Genomic DNA, 26,805 nt, shown 5'->3' with positions numbered 1-26,805 from the left:
TACTTTAATAAAATACAAACATAGATTATTTGGGGTCACATTTATAAGACAGGAAACTATTTGGGAAGCTATTGTATATAGAAGTATATGTATATATACACACATTCATATATATGTGTATATATATATTTTAAGATTATATATATATATATATATACATATATATATGAAATGAGAAGCTAGTATATCCCATCTTACATAAGATATTTGACAGACAAAATTAGGTACATAATCAAAATATCTTACAGTATCCATTCCTGAAAGAAGAGTTAACAAAGTGTGAACTTCAAGAGTGAGAGGGAGGAGGTTGGATTGGAGATGAGAATGGAAAACAAAACCAATACCTATTTCACAGGAGGGTAATTTTCCTTCCTTCCTTTAGTGTATCATTTAAATAATCTGTGACATTAGAATAAACATAATTTCCCCCTAAATGCCTCAATGCAATGTAAATAAAATAGATCATAAAGATGAAATCTTTGGATATAAAATTGTCAGAATTTCAAAAGGAGGCCAAAAGGACCTTTGCTGGATACCTTCTAAAAGGGCATGATCTTCTGTAGTCATAAAAAATGGAAGCTACTCTTAACAATGGAAGCATCATAATCTCATTTAACATTCATCCAAATGGATGAAGATGATAATTACTTTAAATCTGTGAGAGAAAGAATTAAAAAGCTAAGAGAATTTCAATAGTGCCTAAAACAAACTAGATAATTAAAGTGCCAATTGAATGCTTTACAACCAAAAAAAAAGGTGTCTGTTTATATTCCCAGGCTTTATTCTGTGTGAAGATCATATATTGACAAATAAACTCGTGGTAAGTCTTCTATTCTTATAGCAACACCATTTCCTCCTTGTCAGACTTTTTGCTAGAAAATTCCTTTTGTCATTTATGGAGCAACATCGATACCTTACGAAATCAGCTTATTGCCTCAAACTGTCTACAAATAATGCCCAAAATCAATTTGTCTGATGAAACGGCTGTAACTGCTTGTCAGTCAAATGATCACCAAGTCCCTTTTTATGCACCAATATGGAAGCTTTGCTGGTTGGCTTATTAATACTAAGACCCAGAGAAAAGATAACACTGTGAATGGATATGCAAATATTTCAAATTTTCTTTAAATTACCCACTGCAATCTTTGGCTAAAGGTGAAGAGAATCTGGTAATTATTTTTATTGACATGTGTGTTTGCATACCAAGTGTTATTTCCAAAGGTTAATTATTTACATAACCTCTCTGAGTTATATCTCCTGCTGTCTTGGAATTTATCTCGGCACAACTTAAATTCAAAAAATCTAAAGTTGCCTTTCTGTAGCATCCAAGAGTTATAAGGATGATTAAAAAGGAAGCACTAGGAATTTATTCAAACTTTTTATGAATGGTCTCATGAATGGTCTCCAAATATTTAGAAAATCTAGATCATGCTTAAAAATTTGACTCTACTTATAGATAAAAACATTTCTGACAAAATTGAAAAATAGAGAAATAACCTATATAAAGCATACAACACATTCAATTTGTATTACTATACGGTAAGACTATTACATAACTATTACATATAAGAAACACTAAGATATTGTCTGTTTGCTTGTTTTTATTTAGTTATGGTTTGTTTCTGATTAGTTATCACATCAGCCATTCATTATATTTTCTTCCATTAAATATTAAATATTCCCTTCATGTGGTAAATAAATTTAGGCCCCTCATGACCCCCACTCTCCTAGTATTAATTCTGGTATTATTTCCCTTCCACTGAATGTGGGTGCGACCTGTGACTGGCTTCTAACCAGGAAATGTGGCAAAGATGATTGGATGTCACTCCTATGATTACGTTGTGTAAAATTTCACCTTGCTAGCAATCTATCTAAAGACTCTCAAACACTATTTAGAGATTGTCCTATATGACTTGATAATGTAGGCAACCATGTTGAAAAAACCCAAGCGACAAGAAAATATGAGTGGCTTCTAGGAAGAAGGAAATGTGAGTGGCCTCTAGAAGCTGAGGGTGGTGGGCCTCCAACCAATAGCCAGCAAGAAGTCGAGGCCTTCAGTACTAACACCTCAAGTAAATTATTTCTGCCAACCAGCTGAGTGAGCCTGGAAGTGGGTTTTTCTCCAGCTGAGCCCCTTTTTAAGAACACAACCCAATGACCACCTTGATTATATCCTTGTAAAGCTGAGAACAGAGGATCCAGTTAAGCTCTGTCTGGACTCTTGATTTACAAATAACCTTTATGTAATGAATATGGGTCGTTTTATGCCACGATGTTTGTGGTAATTTGTAATGCAGCAACAGTAATCTAATATGCTTCATATTTTGCTATTAACTAAATGATCATTCAAGTATTAAAGTACGAAACCCCAAAATTTATAGTTGAACATGATAAAAAGAACACAGAGAATAAAGAGTATGTGATGAAAATATGTCTTTCTCATAAGAAAACAAGTCCTACTTCTAAAATGTTAACCATTATTAAAGCATTCTTACATACCCAAAAAGCTCCTGAACAATTTAAATAATTTATGTGAGATTCTATTTAGCCATAATTTTTCCTGAATACATGTACTTAAAATTATTTAATTTCAATGAATGAAATGTATCAGTAAATAGATGTTTAATTTTTTTATTATTTTAAATCTATCAGTGAGATTAGAATATTTCCATTTATTCAACTGAAATTTGACTGCCCTTTCTTCTGTGAACAATGTTTATATCTTTTGCCCATTTTTACTTAGTAATTTATTATTTTCTTATCAATTTATGAAATTCACTGGTATATATTACTAATAGTAATATATATAATAAATATAATACAATATTATAATATAATAAATAAGTATAAAATAAATATTTTTTTAAAAACAGTATTTACTCAGTATGTGTTTTGCAATCTCATTCTTTTTATTTACTTCTTTAAAAATACTGAGCGACCCACTAAAGTCAATTTTTATAGCTGTGAAGTTAAAAATACATTCCTAGGGGTTACTGGGTGGCTCAGTCAGTTAAGCATCTGACTCTTGGTCTCCGCTCACGTCTTGATCTCAAGTTTCCTGAGTTTAAGCCCTGCATTGGGCTCTTTGCTGGGCATGAAGCCTAAATTTAAAAAGTTCCTATTCTTTCGATGAGTACAAAATATATTTAGCATAAATCCATTATATTGATAAATTCTTACATTAATTATTACTTTTCTCTTCAAATATTTATAGAAACACAAAACTGTGGAGTATTACAACTATAATAGACCCCTACTAACTTTTTTTTAAATTTTTTTTTAACATTTATTTATTTCTGAGAGACAGAGAGAGAGAGAGACAGAGCATGAGCAGGGGAGGGGCAGAGAGAGAGAGAAGGAGACACAGAATCTGAAGCAGGTTGCAGGCTCTGAGCAAGCTGTCAGCACAGAGCCTGATGCGGGGCTTGAACCCACAAACTGTGAGATCATGACCTGAGCCAAAGTCAGATGCTCAACCGACTGAGCCACCCAGGTGCCCCAACCCCTACTAACTTTCGACTGATTGAGATGATGGTTCTATGTTGTGTTTTTTATTTATATAAATTATATACTATCATTATTTTCTAGAGTAAAGATGTATACCCATATGTGTATGATTTGCTTTGTTCATCATTCCATATATAATCTTTGACTTACCATCTTGAACTGCTTTCCTTTTTTTTTTTTTTAAGATAAATCTTTTCTGATATCCTGATTATCTTCCAGAGTTGATGAATTAGGTGATATCAAAATGATAAATGACTGGTAGATAATAATTTAGCAATCACTGTTATTTCCTCTCAACCCCATTGTACAACCAATGAAGAATTAGTGATAATAAGATAAAAAAAATTTAGCTCTCTACTTCAAAAGAGAATCTCAGGTTTTTCAGAGTCAAAAATATTCCCAGAATGTGAAAAACAGCCAGTGGTATTTAAGATGTCAAAGCACTATGGAGATCACTTTGACAAAAATCCAGCAAATTGGAAGATGTAGTAGAGTTTAACTTCAACCAATATTCCATACACACACACACACACACACACACACACACACACACACGCAGTCCAGTACAAATCCTGTCCCTGTGTCCAAGGAGATGTGTATGAAATTATTACCGCAATATTATTCCCAAAAACGAAAAACTAGGGAAACTAGCACTAACAGAAGAATGAATAAATAAATTTGGTATATTTTTATTTGAGAAAAGGTAATATAATGAAAGAGCTAAAGCTATAAGTACTATTAGCTGGAACACCAACTGCTGTGTATAATAGCTCAAAAACTATAGATAATTATTTCTTTACTTACAAAATATATAAAGCAGGTATTCTTCATCAGCTGTTAGCTTTTCTCCAAGTGGCACTTTGGGGACTAGGCTTTTCCACCTCGTAGTTTCCCATCCTCTAGGACCTTGTCATCATCTTCATCCTGCGAACAGAAATGCAAAGATGTCAGTGTTAGTTAAAATACTTGGACCAGAAATATCCCATCCCTTCCAGTCATGTTTCATTACATAGACCTCTATCATATGGCCACACTTATCTATAAAGGCTAGGAAATAGAGTCTAGCTGTATGACGCTTTCCCCCAAAAAAACAGATTTAAAAAATTAGCAGCTTGGTAGTTTTTGTTACACATATTGGCAGGCATTAGTCTTACAAACATAATATTGAGGAAAGAAGGGCAAGTTGAAAAAGGACATGACTGATATATGTATATATAAAGTTCAAGCGCATGCAAACCCTACAGTGTTGAAGAAAGATGCTTACTTAATACAAATATAAAGAAATCCATGGAAATGATCAATCCTAAATTCAGGAGGGTAGTTATCTTGAAAGTAAGGAAAGGGGGAATGTTGAGGTGAGGTACGTAAAGGACACTAGTTTTATTTATGTTTTATTTTTTAAACTATGCACATATGTTCTTACACAGAATATTTCAAAATATATTTTTAAAATAACCTGATAAAGCATGATTCTTTTTGGGAGAAAATATAAGACACATAAGGCAACCAGCTATCTAGATTTTCTTACTAAGTTGGTTGTGTGGATGGGTGAAAAGTTAGAACTGAGATTGCACGATGCTAACATATCTCAGAGCACTAATTAGTACTTGCATTTATATGAAAGAAGAGAATAGGTACATTTGTGTGATAAACAAAGATCTGCAGATGGGTAGTAAAATGAAGAACTAGAAGCCTTTTTAAAATCTATGTGCACGTTCCTAAAAAATGCTTCCTCTTTAAGTCAGAATGTTATAGCATTATGTTCTCTAAGACATGATGAAATGTGCCTATTGGCTCTAATCAATTTAAGAAAAACCCACAGTAGCAAGAATAACAAGTGGGGTGGCTTACTGTGAATTCCACTAAGGAAGACTGGGAAATCGCATCATCTTAGTGAAAATTTATTCTGTTGACTTCTTTAGCTTTTCTTTGCTTAAGAACTAACTTGTCATGGTGATAATGCCTTGAAGTATCTCCTACTATATTAAACTGTTTTATTGTACTTTTTTTGGAAGCACTGATAATTTCATATTAGTATTCCTAAAGTATGTCCTTGGCAAGATATCTAAGTACCTTTAAAATTATTTTAATTAACCAATTAATCTTTATTTTGTCCATTAGTATATTTGAAGATATGAAGCACTTATCTGTACTCAATTACTGCCAAATACTTAAGGTTAAAAATTTGCTTCTTGGACAAAAATCGAGCAACACAAGAAGTCCAATTATTGTTGTCATAATTGGAAGTTGGAATAATTGAAAACAAATAGTGATGGCTAAACAGTGAGAACAGTAGATAATACCTGCCTGGAAATTCAGAGAAAGGTCATTAAGAAAACCTTCACAGAGGAGAACAGAGTTTATGTTGGGGTTTGTAGCCTATTATTTCACTGTGAAGAGAAAAGACAGGAACAGATTTTAAAATGATGTTTATTTAGAATATATTATCTCTGAAAGAAATCACAAATGTCTGTTATGTGAAAAGACTGGCAGGTACAGGGAACTATTCAATTCCTTCTCTACCTACTGAAACACTATATAGATACATTTCCGTAGCCATAAAAGAGGATTTTATTTAAAATTTATCTGTGAAAATTATTTACTTCAACAAAATTAGTAGAATGATACACGAAGGTACAACTACCATATATTCTCAACACGTTTCTTTTTTTTTTTCCACTTTTTTCTTTTTTTTTTTTTTTTAACATTTACTTATTTTTGAGAGACAGAGAGAGACAGCATGACGACAGTAGGGACAGAGAGAGAGGGAGACACAGAATCTGAGGCAGGCTCCAGGTTCTGAGTTGTCAGCACAGAGCCCAATGTGGGGCTCAAACGTGCGAACCATGCAATCATCACCTGAGCCAAAGACAGACACTTAACCAACTGAGCCACCCAGGGACCCTGCAACACTAGTTTATAGGAAGTAAATAAATGTGGTTTTTAAAATTATTGAATGTCTTCGGCTCTGGCAGGCATGCAGGCTGCATGCTCTCTTTTAAGAATTCAAACCTGGAGCTGATCCAACATGGAGAAGTAGGGGGACCCAAAGTTCCCTCGTCCCTCAAACACAGCAGTGTTGAGGCCAAAGGACTTGGAATTCCAAAAGTCCAGGCTACAGAGTGACAGAGGCATCTCCAGGGGCCCACTGGGACAACCTGGCAGGCCTTAGGTGCAATTGTGAACTGGGAGAGATAAAATGGGCAGCGTAGGCATGGAGGGGAGGGATCCCCTTCCGTGGAGAAGCAAAAGGAAGAGAAAGAGAGGCTGTGGAAGTGTAGGATTGTATTTGGAGAAGAGAAAAACTACAGGCTGGGAATCGGAGAAAACGGAGAAAGATCCAATCTCTAACTGCTATCTCTGGACTGGGGCAGGCTGCTCTGTTCAGGCACCTGGGGAGGAGGGGAGTTACCCCAGGCTCGGTAACTAGTTCAGAGGCACAGCCCACAGTGGGAGAAAGCAGTCTCCTCCCTTGAGTGCTGTGGGAAGAAGCTATATAGCCGTTCCAAGGACAAAGGACCCTGCCTGCTTCCATCAGCCCGACACCCTTTTTCAGTGGGGAGGAGTGGCACGTCCCCAGAACCAAGGAGGGAGGAGTGGGATCCCTTTAGACATCAGTGTTTGGATCCCAGACGAGCGCTAGGGAGGTACGGGAGCCTGTGGAGCCCAGGCGGGGGTGCGGGGGAGGGACGGCCTTCTCACACCCGCACAGCACCGCCAGGACAGCCTGTAACAGAGTGGTTTGGGACACCCGGTCTGGGGAGGGGAGACTGGGGTGTTGCCATTTTTCTCCCCGTCACCAACAAGGTGGGGTTTCAGGGAACAGACAAGAGGCCGCGGTGGAGGGGGGACCTGCCTACACCAAACCACGCCCCTTCCCTGGCGGTAACTGTGTATCTACTGGAGCAAGATTGACACGCCCAAGCAGACAGCACTTCCTCCAGACCAGCGCAGCCACCAGTTCCAAGGAAACCAGAGATTTTGAATTTTCTGATTTAGTTCTTGGACAATTATTACATTTTTTTTTCTTCTTATTTCTTCCCTTCTCTAGTCTGGTTGTTCTGGTTGTTGGTTTATTTAAGCAGACATATTTAGTCTATTCTCTCTACACGTGTTGTATATCTCCTTCATTTCTCTCTCTCTCTCTCTCTCTCTCTCTCTCTCTCTCTCTCTCTCTGCATTAGGCCGTATAGTTTCTTTGCCTGGTCAGTTTTCTTTTATTTTCTTTTTCCCCACCCCTGTCATTTCTCTCTTTGTATGGGATAAGGCCTCTTCCACCAACACCACCCCCCTTTTTTAAATTTCTTTTTCTAGGGTTACTTCAAAGAAAAAATCAAAACACATCTGGTGGAGGGTCCAAACGATCACTACAAGTAGGGAGATAAAGCAACCAGAGTCACAACAACAGAGAGTAGGTAACACGCCTGAAAAAAAAAACACCTCCTGAAGGGCCAGGCCCTGGACAGTGTATGACCCCTCTGTAATATAACAGTGCTCGCAGGTGTAGGACACATAACAAGTTTTAAAACACATAAAGGACAGAAAACTAGCCAAAATGACAAAACAAAAGAATTCTCTTCAAAAGAAATTCCAGGAAGAAATGACAGCTAAAGAATTGCTCAAACAGATATACACAAAATATCTGATAAAGAATTTAGAGTAATAGTCATAAGATTAATCACTAGGCTTGAAAAAAAGCATAGAAGACAGCAGAGAATCTTGCTGCAGACATCAAGAAACTAAAAAATAGTCATGACGAATTAAGAAATGAGGTGCAAGAGAAACTAAATGCAGTGATAGTGAGGACTGAAGAGGCAGAAGGGAGAATAAGTGAAATAAAAGATAAAATTATGGCAAAAGATGAAGCTGAGAAAAGAGGGATAAAAAATTCTAGACCATGAGGGGAGAATTAGAGAACTAAATGATTCAATGAAACGTAATAATATCTGTATCATAGGAATTCCAGAAGAAGAGAGAAAGAGAAAAGGGCAGAAGGTTTACTTGAACAAATCATAGCTGAGAACTTCGCCAATCTGGGGACAGAAGCTGACATTCAAATCCAGGAGGCACAGAGAACTCCCTTCAGACATAACAGGAATTTATCTTCTCCACAACATATCATAGTGAAACTGGCAAAATACAGAGCATTCTGAAAGCAGCTAGGAACAAACGGGCCTTAACCCACAAGGAGAGACACATAAGGGTAGAGCAGACCTATCCACTGAAACTTGGCAGTCCAGAAGGGAGTGGCAGGAAATATTCATGTGCTGAATAGGAAAAACCGGCAGCCAAGAATCCTTTATCCAGCAAGGCTGTCATTCAGAATAGAAGGAGAGATAAAGGTTTTCCCAGACAATCAAAAGCTGAAGGAGATCAAAACCACTAAATCAGTCCTGCAAGAGATCCTAAGGGGGGCCTCTGTAAGTGAAATGTGGCAAAGACTACAAAGGACCAGAGATATTACCACAAGCATGAAACCTACAGATAGCACAATTGACACTAAATCCTATCTTTCAATAATAACACTGAATGTAAATGGACTAAATGCCCCAATCAAAAGACACAGGATATCAGAATGGATAACGAAACAAGATCCATCTATATGCCAAGAGACCCATTTTAGACCTGAGGACACCTTCAGATTGAAAGTGAGGGGATGGAGAACCATCTATCATGCTACTGGAAGTCAAACACTAGAGTGGCCATACTTATATCAAACTAGATTTTAAACTAAAGGTTGTAACAAAAGATGAAGAAGGGCATTATATCATAATTACAGGGTCCATCTCTCAAGAAGGGCTAATAATTATAAATGTTTATGCACCGAATTCAAAGCACCCAAATATATAAAACAATTAATCACAAACATAAGCAATCTTATTGGTAAGAATACGGTAATTGCAGATGACTTTAACACTCCACTTACAAGAATGGACCTCAGCCACAGCAATTTCTTGCTTGACACATCTCCAAAGGCAAGGAAATTGAAAGCAAAAATGAACTATTGGGACCTCATCAAGATAAAAAGCTTCTGTGCTGCAAAGGAAACAATCAACAAAATTAAAAGGCAACAGACAGAATGGGAAAAGATATTTGCAAATGACATATCGGATAAAGGGTTAGTATCCAAAATCTCTGAAGAACTTCTCAAACTCAACACCCAAAAAACAAACAATCCAGTGAAGAAATGGGCAGAAGACATGAATAGACACTTTTCCAAAGAAGACATCTAGATGGCCAACAGACACATGAAACGATGCTCAACATCACTCATCATCAGGGAAATATAAATCAAAACCACAATGAGATACCACCTCACACCAGTCAGAGTGGCTAAAATTAACAACTCAGGAAACAAAAGATATTTGTGAGGATGTGGAGACACGGGAACCCTCTTACACTGTTGGTGGGAATGTAAACTGGTACAGCTGTTCTGGAAAACAGTGCGGAGGTTCCTCAAAAAATTAAAATGGAACTACCCTACAACCCAGCAATAGCACCACTAGGAATTTATCCGAAGGATAGAGTAGTGCTGATTCATAGGGGCACATGTACCCCAATGTTTGTAGCAGTGCTTTCAACAATAGCCCAATTACAGAAAAAGCCTAAATTTCCAACAATTGATGAATGGATAAAGAAGATGTGGTTTATATATGCAATGGAATACCACCTGGCAATGAGAAAATGAAATCCTGCCATTTGCAGCAACGTGGATGGAACTGGAGGGTATTATGCTAAGTGAAGTGAAGTCAAAGAAAGACAGATATCATGTTTTCACTCATAGGTGGAACTTGAGTAACTTATCAGAAGACCATGGAGGAAGGGAAGGGGAAAAAACTAGTTACAGAGAGGGAGGGAAGCAAACCATAGGAGACTCTTAAATACAGAGAACAAACTGAGGGTTGATGGGGGAGACAGGGAGAAGGGAAAATTGGTGATGGACACTGAGGAGGGCACTTGTTGGGATGAGCACTCAGTTTGTAAATGTGATGAATCACGGGAATCTACCCCCAAAACCAAGAGCACGTTGTATACACTGTATGTTAGCCAACTTGACAATAAATTATATTAAAAATAAATAAATAAATAAATAAATAAATAAATAAATAAATAAAATGACTGTTAAACTGTAAATGTTATCAACTGCAGATATATTATGCATTATTAAAGAATATTTGTGAGGCGCCTGGGTGGATCAGTCAGTTAAGTGTCCAACTTTCATTCAGGTCATGATCTTGTGGTTCATGGGTTCGAGCCCCATGTCAGGCTCTGTGCTGACAGCTCAGCGCTTAGAACCTGCTTTGGATTCTGTGTCTCCCTCTCTCTCTGTCCCTCCCCCACTCCTGCTCTATCTCTGTCTCTCTCAAAGGTAAATAAACATTAAAAAAATTAAAAAGAATAATATTTGTTGCAGGCTGCCCTAAGTTATATCAAGTATGATGAACAAAATCTAAGAATATAACTATATAAAGATATTAAAACAAATAAGTACTTGAATAGTTAATAATAATAAATAAATACGTCTTTGATATATTAAAATAATTGTCTTCTCCACCACTAGAATGTGAGGCCCACAAACACATAACTTTTCTTGGTGGCATTCTGTTGTATCTCCAGGATTGTGCACGGTGCCTGGCATAGCAGGTCAATGTAGTAGTTAAAAGAATAATGCATTTGCCATTTATATACATACTCTCTATATGACATATACTTACTCATATACATTTGTCTTTGAATTAGAAAACTATTTTATCAAGTTAGGGGCGGCTGGGTGGCCCAGTCAGTTGAGCGTCTGACTCTTGATTTCAGCTTAGCTCATGATTCCAGGGTCGTGGGATTGAGTCCATGCTGAGCATGGAGCCTGCCTAAGATTCTCTCTCTCTCCCTTTCTACTACTCTTCCTCGCCCATGCTCTCCCTAAAATTAAAAATTAAAAAATATTATCAAGTTAGAAATACTAAATACTATTTATATCTGCAAATTTTGTATTTATATAGGTCAATAATAAGCCAGATTGGGAAGCAACAACAATAAGGATAGGATACGTTACTTATTCATGTGTACCTTTGATTGATTTAACAATTAGTGCTTACCAATTAGTATCTTCCTAAGTTGGTATTAAAAGAAAAAACATCTTCATTTGGAAAAAATCGATTTTAAGACAGAATACATTAATGCTTTATTCTAACCTCCAAATAACAGAATGCCATATTTAACACACAGAAGTTTATTCCTCACTTATGTTGAATCCATGCAGGAGCACAGTTTTCCTGTGCCATGCGGTTGCAGTCCTTCAGTGTCCCAAGCTGACAGAAACTCTGCTATCCTTACCATATACCTTCCTAAGTCTCCCAAGGTGCTGCCGACTAGCATCTGAAGAAAAAAGAGCAATAACCCAGGGAGGTGATTTTATGAGCCAGACCTGGGAACTGGCATACTCTCCTTCCACTTACTTTTATTAGTTGAAACTCTATATAGGACCACCCCTATCCACAGGGATTCTGGGAAATGTAATCTAGCTGTGTGCCCAAAAAAGTAAATAGTTTTGGTGAACACTTAGCAGTCTCTGCCATAGACTCAATCACCTGCTCCATACAAAGACAGGAATTTTACTTAGTGGGAAGTACAACCAAAGGATTAAGATAAGGGATTATGGATTTTGACAAAGAAATGTGATAAAGTTGACTGCAAAGTGCAGAGCTAGATGCAGGCTTGGGATTTGGAAATAGGTTCCCCAAGTAGTCAGAATTTACATCCATCAATGTCTTTTACACCAAGTTGTAAGAGAAGCCTTCTGGAGTGTGGGATGAGAAAGTATAAGGATATAGACAGCTCCCTGGATTTGGCTTAGGAATTGTCAGACTTTATTCCAGTTAATATACTGACCAGTCTTCAGCTCTTATATAGTTTGTGACTCAAGATATGAAAGGAAAATTATAAAGAAGTGTTACAAACCTGAAGTTAGCACAGATAATTAAGCAGAAATGCAAGAGAGCTGACAGTCACCTCAGGTATAAATTCTCACCCAAGTTAATGAGGATCAGGGAGCAAGACATTTGAACTATGATTCTTACACAATGCCTATAAAATCCAATAGGTTAATAACTGAACATGTCTTTGGAAGGACATCTTCATATCTCTGGAATAAAAAAATAAATGTTTTGAATATATGCCTCATTGCTTATATGAATTCTTGAAAAGTTGTGCAGTAATACTTGAAATAAAACCAAAGGTACTTTTTCACTTCTGCAAACACCAACTATCTTCTTTGCTGGATGTGTAAAGAAAGCTGTAAGAAAGCAAAATAAACACACTGAGGCTCTTTCCCTCTAGGAATCTACATTCTAATACAAGTGCTATAAATTCCTCACAACATAGATATAACCCTTTGTGAAAATTTATCTTCATTCCTTCCTTCACATAATCTCAGAGACAGCAAAACAAATAGCACAGCCATTGTATTTATGATTTTTGTCTAATTGTTTATGATCCATAAATCTCATCTGTGAAAGTAATATACCCTTCTTGCACAATGCTTATCACAGTGCAATTTCTCAGGAAGGGTTAATTGCTACTACTTTAGATTTTTTTAAAAAATTTTAATGTTTATTTATTTTGAGAGAAAAAGACAGTGTGAGTGGGGAAGGGGCAGAAAGAGGGAGACAAAGATTCTGAAGCAGGCTCCAGGCTCTGAGTGGGGCCCAAACTCATGAACCTTGAGATCATGACCTGAGTCAAAGTCCTCCACTCAACTGGCTGAGCCACCAAGGTGCCTCTAGAATTTTTTGCAAAAAGTTTTCCCAGGGAAGACTGGGTGGCTCAGTTGGTGAAGCATCCAATTTTGGCTCAGGTCATGGTCTTGCAGTTCTCAAACTTGAGCCCCACATCAGGCTCTGTACTGACAGCATAGAGCCTGCTTGGGATCTTCTATTCCTCTCTCTCTCTCTCTCTCTCTCTCTCTCTCTCTCTCTCTCTCTCCTCTCTGTCTCTCCTCTCTCCCTCTCTCTCTCTCTCTCTCTCTCTGCCCTTTCGCTGCTTGTGTGCATGCTCTCTCAAAAATAAACATTAAAAAAAAGAAAGTTTTCCCAAAATGAGAGATACTCACTTTGATTGATATAAGTCTATTTCCCAAATGCTAAATAATGGTAATTTATTTATGAAATTTTGCCTGTGTTGATGATTCTGCTCAAAATGCAATGACTTAATTGTTGGCTGTTATTTTTATATTGGAGATTTTGAAAACATTAGTAATTTTTTTTTAATCTGGCAAAATGATGAAAATTATTCTTGTACTTATTCTGATGTCTATGATATTTTCATATGTGTTTTGGATATTTTAGATAATTAATAAATGGGAAGTGAGTTATCAGTTTAAAGGTAGAAAATGAACGAATTTGGTTTTGAACCAGATTTTCAATTAATTCTATTTACTATATGCCAATGGAATTGAATATTATTTCTTTTAAAAACATGCCCCTAAAATATAATCTCCTTTTCAGATTTCTAAATGAAATTATGAAATGGGACATTCCATCGGCGACAATATTTACGAAAATCTTTTTCTGTTTGTTTCAGTGAATTAAAGACTAAGTGTCCAAATGCCAAAGAGTTATGGTTTCCTGCATTGGCGTATTATCTACCATCTATTTGGATAACAAGACCCTATAGAAATGGAGCTGCATCTTAGTCATTTGAGCTATATAAAGACGGATCAATAAGTGACGTTTTCACAGGTAACCTTTTTTGCTTTTTCAGGACTTTCCCTAGATTAGTAATGAGTGAAACTTTTCTGTAAAGGGCCAGATCATAAGTATTTTCAGCTCTGTGGGCCGTATGGTTGTACTGAAACTACTAACCTCTGGCATTTTAGCATGATAGCAGCCATAGAAAATATGAAAATGAATGAGTGTGGGTGTATTTTAATAAAAGTTTATTTACAAAAGTAGGCTACAGGTCAGATCATTTGGAAGAAAAAGTTGATATTTTCAAATTGTTTCTATCATTTCCATCAACCATCATCCTTAAAACTGAATACAATATTACTTAAAAGAAAACTACACAAGTGCTTTATGTCTCTAAACAAGTACATCTATATAGTTGTTCAAGGATCATGTTTTCAAGTTCTTATAACTATTGGCTTCTTGTATCCCTCTTTCTCTTTCCATTTCTGCTCTGCTCCTGTATCTTCCAAACAATATCAACTACCTTCTACGCCCCCCTCACACACACACACACACACACACACACACACACACACACGTGCGCAGGCGCGCGCACAAGCCTGTGTGTGCACACATGTGAAATAACCAATATTTATTTAGAAAGATGTTAGAGCAGTTGTTATTCTCAGACTATCTAAATCTTTAAAGGATAGTTAATCTTTCTTGCCCTTGGTTATTATGCACCATCACCTCCAAGGAGCTTTCATGGTCATGTAAATTAGACTCTAATGGATCTGTTGACAATTAAGAGGCAACTCAGAGGACTCTTCTCTAGTTGGTCTATGGGTGGCCTAAACACCTCAAGTTTCCTGATAGGATAACTGGAAACCATCAAACAGCAGATTTCTCACTGGCTAAGAACACATCAAACCTAGCGAAAAGATTTTAGAAGAATGACTTCAACTTACAGGGGGAAAAATGTTTTTGCTTTACACATATGACTTCTTTTACATGGGTGGACCACAGTGAAGCTTGCCTCATGGGATTCACATTCCTCCTAAATATGGACTGGTCCTGGGACTTGTTTAAGTATGGATAAGGTAGCAGAAGTAATGCTGTGCCAGTTCCAGTACTAAACTGAAATAATGTCTGGAAGTTTCCATTTTGGTGCTCTTTGGTGCTGAGTCACTGAGTTTCCATGTATGAACTATGCCTACCCTCCCAGAAGAGAACAAACAGAGAAACAGAATTCCTGAAACTGCACACCACCCAGAGAGAAAGGGGTGTGGGGAGGGAGGAGAAACAAGGGGAGGGGAGATGGAGAGGGAGACAGTCTCAGCCATCCTAGTGTTACAGCTAAGGCCAGACCCCAGGAAACCCTACAGCTAAATGCAGCTACACAAATGCCTGCTGACAAAAACACAGTAAGAACTGCCTAGCTGGGCTCAGCCAGACTGAAAACTATGAGTAAAAAGAATGTTACTTTAGGGGCGCCTGGGTGGCGCAGTCGGTTAAGCGTCCGGCTTCAGCCAGGTCACGATCTTGCGGTCCGTGAGTTCGAGCCCCGCATCAGGCTCTGGGCTGATGGCTCAGAGCCTGGAGCCTGTTTCCGATTCTGTGTCTCCCTCTCTCTCTGCCCCTCCCCCGTTCATGCTCTGTCTCTCTCTGTCCCAAAAATAAAATAAATAAACGTTGAAAAAAAAAAAAAAGAATGTTACTTTAATCCACTGCCTTGGGAGTGGTTTGATATGTACCCATATATAATTAAAGTAAAATATGACCAACCTAGCAACCAGTGAGGGCGGCATGGGGCGGGGGGTAGGTGGGGACTGCCAAAACAAATCCTGAAACTGAGGCACTGACTTTGGGAGCAGCCAGTAAGAAGACCACCAAAGGACTCACTCAAAGGAGAGTACTATAGGAGACTGGGGAAGCAATAAGGAAACCTTGCTTGAGACTGAAGAAAGGGATCTGAATGATTTACTGGCAGGATAATGAGAGAAACTGTCACCTATAATAATTAGCAAATGTTCCTATAAGCTTAAGAATTTTGCTAAAGAGATTGCCATGGACAATGCTGCAAGTGCTTACAGGCTTCTTTTGCTCTGCATGAGAGGTTACAGAGACTGATGTATTAAAGAAGGGACTTCTTTTCATTTTCAAACAGAATCTACACGGAACATTTTCAATCAGAATGTGCTGGGTTGGAAAATAAAAACTTTGTATTCATAGTTGTGCATTTAGCAAAAGTTTCTCAAAATGGAAATGGCCTGAAGGCAAACATCAAATCCAAGGCAAAAATCAAATGTGAACTTAAGAGTAAAATCAAGTCAAGACCTGGCTGTAAGTCTCTTTCTAAAGATTTCAAAAGGCAGAGAGCTTCTCAGATCCTCTCAGACAGAAAAAGGGGCTCTAAATGATTTTACAGACATGCCTTGTAGACATTGTCCACTAGAAGAAAGAGCTTCTGGAGATGCTGAGTATACTGTTTCATGACTTCCTGACTCTATATCCATGTGAAGTTGGGCCTATCTTGGAGAGATCTGTGGGCACGGGTTTTGTCTAATGGAGTGGATGGAATCTAAATTTTAAAACATCCTCAACATTTTTAACGGAATTAATAAATTTGGTCTAAAAGGGATAGAGACAGCACAAAATGCAAATGAGCCTCTGAATTTCAAAACTTCTAATGTGAGAAAGCAGACTTGAGAAAACTGCCCAGATGCAAACATCGAACTTTTCTTATGGAAAGTTAATCCTTAAAAGTCAAAACGTCCAGATTACAAAATCAAGCAACAGGAAGAACCAACATAAGGTGACATGGAACAGAGATCAGTCCCAACCAATTTACATCCCCCACCCCAGAGTAGAGGCTGAGGATGGTGCTAAATGCTTGGCTGGATTTCAAGATTACTGTACATTAATTACCCAGTGCTTTGTCTCCAACTGGCCACACCCCACTCTCACACAAACATTTGTGTGGGAGCATCTATCGCATTTGTTGTTTCCTTGTCTTACCATCAAATGTTCCGTGGATGTGGAAAAGAAAACATATCTTTTTAATTCAAATATTTCCTGAAAGCAATGGAATTTTACCCAAGAAGCATTATTACCTTCATAATTTAGATGATGAGATCCTGGACCTCAGGCTTGACTTGAAGCACTGATGGGATGAGAAGTCTGAAGGTCCAGGGCAAGGGGTAAATGTATTTTACATGTGGAGGAATGTGAATCAGTAGGGTATCCAGGGAACCCAGGTTACTAGATTCCAGTGAATCATGCCTCTCAATTTTTATGATCCCAGTAAGCACACTCCCATGTAATGCCCTCCCTCTTGAATAGAGGCTGGTCCTGTGACTTGTTTTAAGCAACAGAATGTGTTATAAGTGATGCTGGCTATTTCCTAGCTTAGGCTTTAAGAAGATCTCACTCACAGCTGCCTTGTTTTTTGTTCCCTTGGGAACCCTGACCCTGACCCTCCATGTAAGAAGACATGCTATCTTGATGGAAAGACCATGTAAAGAACCAAATGGAGAATTTACACAGAGAAAGAAAGTCCCGAAGACTAGCTGGAAAGAAAGATGCTAACCCCTGCCTTAAGCTGACCTGAAAAACACATCTACGTGGGGGACCCACTCTAAGACAAAGTAGGAGCCTGGCTTAGACTGAAAATCATGAACTAATAAAAGGGTTGTTGCTTAAATCAGTATGTTTTGGAGTATGTTGTCACACAGCAACAGACAAGTTAAACAAGAATCATACTGTAGGAATGCAGAGTAAAGTCACATTTTGCTGGATGTATTAGCTGAAAAAATAAACATTAAAGGAAAGCAAACATATATTATAAATATATATGTTTCATAAATGTCCATTTGTACATATTTTTATATGCCATTTGTATATATGCATATATCTCTGTGTGTGTGTGTGTGTGTGTGTGTGTGTGTGTGTGTGTGTGTATACTTAGAAATGTACTGGGGTGCCTGAATGACTCTGTCGGTTACGCATCCGACTTTGGCTCAGGTCATGATCGCGCAGTCTGTGGGTTCGAGCCTCACATCGAGCTCTCTGCTAACAACTCAGAGCCTGGAACCTGCTCAGATTCTGTCTCCCTCTCTCTCTGCTCCTCCCCCATTAATGCTCTGTCTGTCTGTCTCTCTCAAAAATAAAACATTAAAATTTTTTTTTAAAAATGAAATATAGTATTAAGAATAAAAAAGTTGTGTCCAAACCTGATTAACTTCATTAACTCATTACTAAAGTTATTATAAGTCTGTCAGTTGACTGAGATCCATTTCATCAATTACAATGATCTGGTATCCATGACTACAGTATCCCAGCACCCTTTTAAAATAACAGTGGAATTATACTGACTTTTAATTTTAGCATTTGTAAAATTGCAGAAAACAAAATTCAAAACCACTGACACAACCACCATAACTTGTCCCTCTTGGCCACTACATAGCACTTTCCCACCCTGGAACACACAAAAAGGTTGAAAACTAACATCCATTCATATTTTTTTTTCACATAAAGGAATTTTTAAGATACTTCTGTTGTAAAAAGAACAGAGTCCTGGGGAGCCTGGGTAGCTCAGTTGGCTAAGTGTCCAACTTCGACTCAGGTCATGATCTCACAGTTTGTGAGCTGGAGCCCGGAGTCAGGTTCTGTGCTGACAGCTCAGATCCTGGAGCCTGCTGCGGATTCTGTGTCTCCCCCTCTCTCTCTGCCCCTCCCCTGCTCATGCTCTTTCTCTCTCTCAAAAATAAATACACACACACAAAAAGGACAGAGTCCCATGTTAGCTTTTTGCTTACACTCCCTCCAGTTGTAAACTTCTCTTTACTAGTAATTCAACACATTTTTGAAAAAAATTAACATTTTCAGTATTGATGAACCACCATCCCCAAAGGACTGAGAATTAGACTATGCTTTTCTGGGAATGAAAGGAGCATATTCACTATAGTCCATTGATTTTACTATTGATAACCTCAAAATTTCCCCCTCCAATCATGGCTATAATTGCTTACACACCTGACTTCATTCCCTTCTCCCATCATCTTTTTCTTTCTCTTTAGTATAATCCAGCTATCATTTTCATGACATTTTCTGGACTGACTATTATATGATTGAGATCTAAAAGCCATGGTGGAATAGCCATTCTAATACAAGAACTCATTCATCCTTCTTTTAATGGAACTGAAATGGTGACTTCCTATGTAACATCCAGTCATTTCCTAACTTAAGGAAATAATATTCATCAATTCTAAGCTATTTATTAAGCAAATTTAATAAAAAACATTGTTCCTATGTCACCATTAATCTTTGCAACCTTCTTATAAAGTAGGCTTTTTTTCCTATGTCATTTGTAAGAAAACAAGTTTTACCAAAGCTAAGTGACTTTCCCACATTACACAATTCTTAAACTTAATTCTTAAACTTTTCTACTAGACTCCAAAATCTGGGCTTTTTTTCAATATTCACCTAGACTACTACATGATAGTGCCTTCAGATTTCAACATAGCAAATCTTATGCATATAGCTTTAAGAGTCCAGAGAAGTTTTAAAAGATGAATTAAAGGTGAAACCTTAAAATAATTCTTTACCAAGTCAGTTCAAATTATACTATGTAGTATCTAGTAATAAAATGTAAAGGTAAATAAATACCCAAGCCATTATACACTGTTAGCATTATTCTTTGTCTATGTCAAGAAAATTTATGAATCTCACTTTATCCTTTTAAATCCTTGTGGGTTTCCTGTCACCACTTTCCTACCTTTGAGGTAAATAAAAAGAAAGAAAACAAGTCATTTCCTTAGTACACATACCTTAGCACTTAAAAAAAAAATCAGAATAGTAACAACTACAACTAGTTAGTACCAAAATATCTGGATTCAAAGTGAAAAACTCAACCGCTTATACTACATCTGTGTGTTTAGAAGCAACTGTACAATTGACCAAATGATTGAATTTTCACTTAGGAATTGCATAAATAACACCCTCTATGTTACACATTGTCAAGTTACTGGAATATTAAATATATAATCAGGGATGCTGCCTATTGTACATGAGATGAGAGAAGTCAAATTAGGGCCATTTTTTTAAGAGAACTGAAGGCGATTTCAGATATTGGGCTTCATGTACAGCTTTCCCTGATTTAACCCTAATCAAATCATGTACTTTGATCTAGAAGAATAGCTCTCAAACCACACCCCATTAGTCTACACAGACAAGTCTATACCACTCTATTTAATCAATCAACTCCCACCTTCTAAAAGTTACACTATTATGAAAATTGCCATTTTGCACTTATCTTTTGGTGCCCATGTACGTGAACTATGTAGAATTACAATAAAAACAAAATTACAAGTGATCATTACTTGACCCACAACATCTCTGTACCTTAGAATAGAATCTTTTAAAAGTCTAAAATACTATTGCCGCAAGTAAGTTTAGCAACAGTAAGCACACAGCAAATAAATTATGATTAAGATAAATCAGTTTTTTTTTATGGTTGAAAAGCAAGCAAAGCAGCAATTCAAAACCATTTTCAGTTCAAAACAATTCTGATACCAAGGCATCCTTGCCCCAAATTGTGGGGATTCTAATTTTCCATTTGCAACATGTATTAAGAGCTTCACAAAGGTAATATGGTACGACAGTCAAACTTTTTATAATGTTGAATTTAAATCCCTAGGTAACCAGAACCAGAACCATGCCCAGTGTTTTGGAAGACCTGCTTTTAGTAAACCACTTGATGATTTACCAATACTCTCTTAATGTTATTTTTTTTTAAAGTTTATTTATTTTTTAGACAGAGACAGAGCATGAATGGGGGAGGGTCAGAGAGAGAGGGAGACACAGAATCGGAAGCAGGCTCCAGGCTCTGAGCCATCAGCCCAGAGCCTGACGCGGGGCTCGAACTCACAGACCGCGAGATTGTGACCTGAGCTGAAGTCGGACGCTTAACCGACTGAGCCACCCAGGCGCCCCTCTCTTAATGTTATTTAAAACTAAAAATATATAGAGTATGGTCACACTTCAACACAAAAACTTAAAAACAAAAAACTAAGGACTTGAGACTGGGTGTGTTTGTAGTTTTTCAAGAGTTTCCATATAGCCCATCAGTGGACCTTATAATATACCTAGGAAAACATTACTGTAGGTACTTTTATCTTAGTTTTTAAGTATGACTTTGAATAAAACACTGAGTTTTCTACTCAGGTTTGTTCAACAGAAAAGCAGATCAGAAATAGAAACATGACATGAAATCATGTGACTATCTGACATATTGGTCTAAATTCTTCATTTTTCCCTTCTTCACATTTGCCAAGGTATCATCATGGGCAGAGTAGATTTCCTTTTCACTTGATTCTGGGCTTGGCTACTTAAACTTGTGTTGGGCCATGGGATGAGGCAAAATCAATGCTAAATTTTGAGACTAGGCCTTGAGAACTCTTATGTGTTTCTTGTGCCCTTTTAACTGTCGGTGTCATAAGGAAAAAAAAATTGTTATTTAATCTGTCACACTCTCCAGTAATAATAATCTGCTTGCATGGATATTGTGCAAGGATTCTCACACATTATTTTGCATTAAGCACTATCCTTATCCTTATACCATGACATTATATGCAACATGCTCATGTACAAATGCCAAGTCCTTCAGTAAATGGAGGCCAATATTCTGCTTTTCATTTCTTTCAAAAAATTTTTTCCAATGTTTATTTTTGAGAGAGAGAGAGAGAGAGAGAGAGAGAGAGAGCGCTTGAGTGGGGAAGGGGCAGAGAGAGAGGGAGACACAGAATCCAAAGCAGGCTCCAGGCTCCGAACTGTCAGCACAGACCCCAATGTGGGGCTCGAACTCACGAACCATGAAATCATGACCTGAGCTGAAGCTGGACGCTTACCTGACTGAAGCACCCAGGCACCCCTCTGTTTTTCATTTCAATCAGTATCAATAACCAATGAAAACTTTTTAATGGAGAAGAATTAAGTATTTTAGGGACACTTTGAGAAAGAACCTAAAACAGGCAATGGAGCCAACGTCATTTGTAAAGCACTAGAGACTGACCCACTGTGTATGTTTGCGTGTGTGTGCATGTTTGATGACATTTAATATATTCATATGGATTTTCTGTGAACCTCCTTCAGGTACTCTGTACTTTAAAGAATGTTACTTCTTTTGATCCCATATAGCCAACTATGAGACAAATTCTATGATTTCTAATAATATATGCATCAAGAAAACTTTGGCAATAAAAATATTTATTATGTTGTAGCATGAAGAATGAACATAAAAGAATCTCAATTCAGTCATAACTGTACTCCCAGCCGAAGTGTGACAGTAAATCCAGAGATGAAATGAAAGATTAATTTGTGGAGATGGCAGTTTGGCAGGCACATATTACTGCCATATTGTTAGTCTTGCAGCACAGTGGGTTCCATTTTTTGCTTTATGCCATTTACTCATATATATTTGCTTTGGTTTCCAAGTACAAGAAAAAGTCTTTTTTTTTTTTCCAACTGCATGTTATTAGGTGGTGCTATTTCATATCGGATGTGGTTATGAATCAATTAGTAAACACTTCTCTTGACTGAGTGTAGATTATATACAGACGATCATGAGCACTGATGCTAATGTAGCAGGCACGCAGGCAGAGTTAAGGAGTGTACCTAATAAAGCAGGGCATCTAGTGGCCCTCAGGTGTCAATTTGCACGAACTGATTTACAGGAGGGAGGAAAGCTACTAGATTCGGCGGTGGTTATGATTTGGGGAAATAGGGAGCAAAGAAGAAAGTGTGGTGCAAGTCTCCAGGCCTTTCCTCAACGATCAGCCATATGAAGACAGTAGATGCAGTTGAAGAGGTGGAGCTGCTTCACTTGAGACTCAAAGACATAAGGACCACAATGCGAGCGGCTTCGGTGCTCAAGGAGCAAAGCGAGACATGATAGGACGATCCATCCCTGTGGGGTGGGCAATGTTAAGAGATGGCACCTTTGGCACCTGTGTGTCACTGTCAAGCAGGTACCAAAAGTGGTGGAGCAGTGCTGTGGAGCCGGTGCAGCAGGGGGTAGAGTGCCAATGACAGAGGGTGAGAATGTAGGGAATTATGTGAGAACTGTATGTTGAGCTTTTATCAGAAAATCTCCAACGACACTCAGAAATCACTATTTGAGAATCTGAGTTACACACCAAGTTCTCAGCTACTACACAGGAGGGCCACTGTGAAATTTGTTGCTAGTGTGACCTCATTTGTGCTCACAGCTGTTGAGGCCTGGGGAAGCAGGCCTCTGCCTTCAAAGGGCTCCCCGTGTAATGGGGATGACAGAATAATATACATGAAGAGAACAGAATGCAAATGCTCCTTGAAAGACAGACAGCAATTGCTCTGGGATCAGAGAAGAGACATAAATATGAGCAAAGTTTCAAGGGTGGGTTTCATTTTACACGCTGCATGCAGTAAATATTAAATATTAGAGACTTGGGAAGCCCCTGCATCCTGATCTCTCCTTCTGGGGTTCTGTAACCTGTCCACATATTCCCAGGGCATTGTGTATCATTATTGTTACTGAACTCTGAATGGTATTTGTGTGTTTCCTTACCTATCTAAAACCACACTGCAAACTCTGGCATATAAAAGATTGTCTTTATTGTTGGCATCTAATTTTTTTTGTATTACATACTACCTATCATGTTAATTACCCATTATTAAAAATAATAAATGAATTCTCATAAAAGGAACCTAAATTCACTGATTTTAACAGGCACAAATCTACAGGTTATCATAGCCATAAATAGTCTATCCAGAAATACTGATTGCCCTGTAGCTGATCTTCAGATTTCAGATATCTGACAAAACCTTCCATTTGACAACTGAATTGGATAGCATGAAATGCACAACCTCCTGATCCCAATAATTCACTACCTTATATCTATAAGGATCTACCTTATATACCATAAAACTTCAATAAATTTCTGTGATAGCAAATGCGAGGAAATGGAAGCCCTAATCTATACTTGTAGACCCCAAAGTTTCTACAAAGGACAGAGAGGCTCAGGTGTGTAATAGTGCTCTGTAAATTTCCTTTCAATGTTAAAATGCCCAATTATTCTTCTACTTCAATGTCCTTAATGCCTGGAATTGACATGAATGTTTTCACGTAAGGTCATCAGGAAAACTATTTATAAAAAAATATTCAAAATAAAAATAAATAAATAAATCTTTAACATAGGCAAAAATCTCTCTACAAAGCTATTCATTCTCTTTTGTTACTTGGAGGCTCCTGCCAGTATATGCTTTCAAAACAACTTAAGTGTCCCAGAGTCATAAATCTAACCTTTGGGCCCACTAACTTCACATTCCCCTCCCCAGCAGTCATTACCCACTCAAACTCACCAGAGCCCAACAGCATTTGCCTTCATTTATGGCAAAGTGAATGAAGTGAAAATAGATGCTATTAACTAGTCTGGTCTGAACTTGAGGATCTAGAGACAGGGTTGCAAAAGTAGAGAGATTTATTACAATCTTTTAATTTTCCTCTATTAGTTGGATACATAGGCAGTAAAGAAGATTTTATGTCTCCCAAAAAGGTACTTTAGGGTTCCAGATGTTTGAAAACACATTGAGGTATTTGTCTTATGGACATCCCACTTTTTCTCTTTTAATTTGCCCAGCTCATAGCTTATAAAAAATGGCCCTGGTCTCATGCCTTCCCACTGAAGAATTAGAGAAATGGCCATGAGATGACCATCTCTCATTTAATAAACTATTAGTCTAGCTCACATAATTTCAGTCGACTAAGTCTACTTCTGCTACATTTGCGCATAATAATAATGATTTTCTCATCTCTCTACAGGCTGCTGCCTGTTTTTCCTTTGCATAAACTTTTTTAATCCTTCAGATGATTAATATCAAATTGCAATGGTACTGAATTCAACCGCAAGAACACATATGATGCATTTAATGGTCACAAATGGCCATGATCTCTCTAATTTTTAAATATGACACACTTACAATATGTCATCTTCAAGTGTGCCAAAGCACTACATTGGTATCTATTCAGCAATAAGTCTCCTTCAGACTGGTTTTTCTATTCCAAACAATGGTGCTCATTGTTCCTTAGCAAGTTGAGCCCAGGTGTTCACCAGGTAGAAATAAACAAATGTCTAGTATCCTTGGCAAGCCCTTTGATTTATAAATTGTGTTCATTTCTTTAATTTGTCAGTATTAATGTCAGAAAGCATCTGTAGAATTTATAGAAATGACCCCCATGAGTTTATCAAAGATAAAACACTCAAAAATGTCAACCCTTGTTTTAGGCAGTTGCTATCTGGATACTGGCGTTGGGAGGGAGGTCTGGAAAAGGGAAGGTTGTTGGAATGATTAAGTAGGCTAAAGACAGGGACTGTGTGAAGTAAGTGAAAACAGATGGGACTTATGGTTTAGCATTGCTCATTTTAAATGTCACTGCTGGTCAATGATTTGTTTCTGTATCACATAGTATTTATTATTGATAACCAGTTAGAGATTTAGGTAACTCAAATCCCAGGAGGGAGAGAAAAAAGAGTGCATGTAAAAACTTGTGAAATCTGAACAAGGTCTGTATTTGTGTTAATATAATTGTACCAATGTCAATTTCCTGGCTTTGACAATATATTGTACTCATGTAAGATGTTATCATAAGGGAAAACTGGGTGAACCATACACAGAAACTCTCTGTATTGTCTGTGCAACTTTTTTAAGCCTTAGCCTCTTTCGAAATAACAAATATTTTAAAACATAAAGAACACAGATTATCAAAGGAAAAAAAAAAAAAACAGATTCTCAGAGCAAGGTAAGGGTGACCAGTCATTTAACTTTTGAAAACAATGAGCAACAGAAATTGGAGAAGAATATAAGTGTCAGCCTTCTTTTTACCTTTCTTTTTAATCTTTCAAATGTTTTCAGTTCAAAAGAACACTTGCATTTCATTAGCTATTGCCATCCCAGTAAGTAGAACCATATTTGACAACACTACTAATAAGGAGTCGGGTCTCTTAATCTAAAACACATCTTAATGTTTTTGATCTTTGCATCATTTTTTATTGTGATTGAGGGCATGATTTGGCAGCTCCTTCAGAATTCAACATCCTTACCTAGTGGCAACAGAGCAGGTCTTCATATTTGCCAAGGTCTTTCTTGAAAGCACTTGCTTTGCACTTGTAAGGGATTTGACAAAGGCGACAGGCTTAAAGATTAAGATACTTCTGAATCAAGTTTGACAACTGCCAGTCTTCACAATACCAAAATATTTTGTCATAAGATGTGTAGCTTGTTTCAGAACGGTGGAGTGTTCCTTATTTCTGAAGTCACTAAAATATGACACAGATCGGCACTTTCTCACATTTGCCCTGAACTCTTCCCACCTCCGATACAAACACACAATCCTACATGAAACACACACACACACTTTGTGTTTCCTTTACAGTCCAAATTTTTAGATTAGAAGATATGTAACAAATGAGAAATAATTATCAGTTTCTTTATACCTGGGATGTGTGACATAACGTACTGAGATTTTTCCTAGATTCCAGTTCATTTTCTTTAAAGCCACAATGTCATCTCCAGACACTCAAAGGGAAAGTTTTCCTCCCTA

General features: G+C 37.5%; 1 long non-coding RNA gene across 1 annotated transcript in view; it reads right to left on the bottom strand.

The window, feature by feature from the left end:
• LOC121032145 (uncharacterized) overlaps nt 1–26,805 on the bottom strand; it is a 714,077-nt gene that overhangs the window by 103,621 nt on the left and 583,651 nt on the right. Inside the window, exon 3 of the long non-coding RNA XR_005791103.1 lies at nt 4,312–4,431. This is a non-coding gene — a long non-coding RNA (uncharacterized LOC121032145). The remainder of the gene's footprint in view (nt 1–4,311; nt 4,432–26,805) is intronic.

This window comes from Herpailurus yagouaroundi, unplaced genomic scaffold, assembly GCF_014898765.1.
Source record: "Herpailurus yagouaroundi ecotype Mexico unplaced genomic scaffold, PumYag 141, whole genome shotgun sequence".
NCBI lineage: Eukaryota > Metazoa > Chordata > Mammalia > Carnivora > Felidae > Herpailurus > Herpailurus yagouaroundi.
Note: the sequence above shows the minus strand (reverse complement) of the source record. Positions and strands in the feature narration are given on the sequence as shown.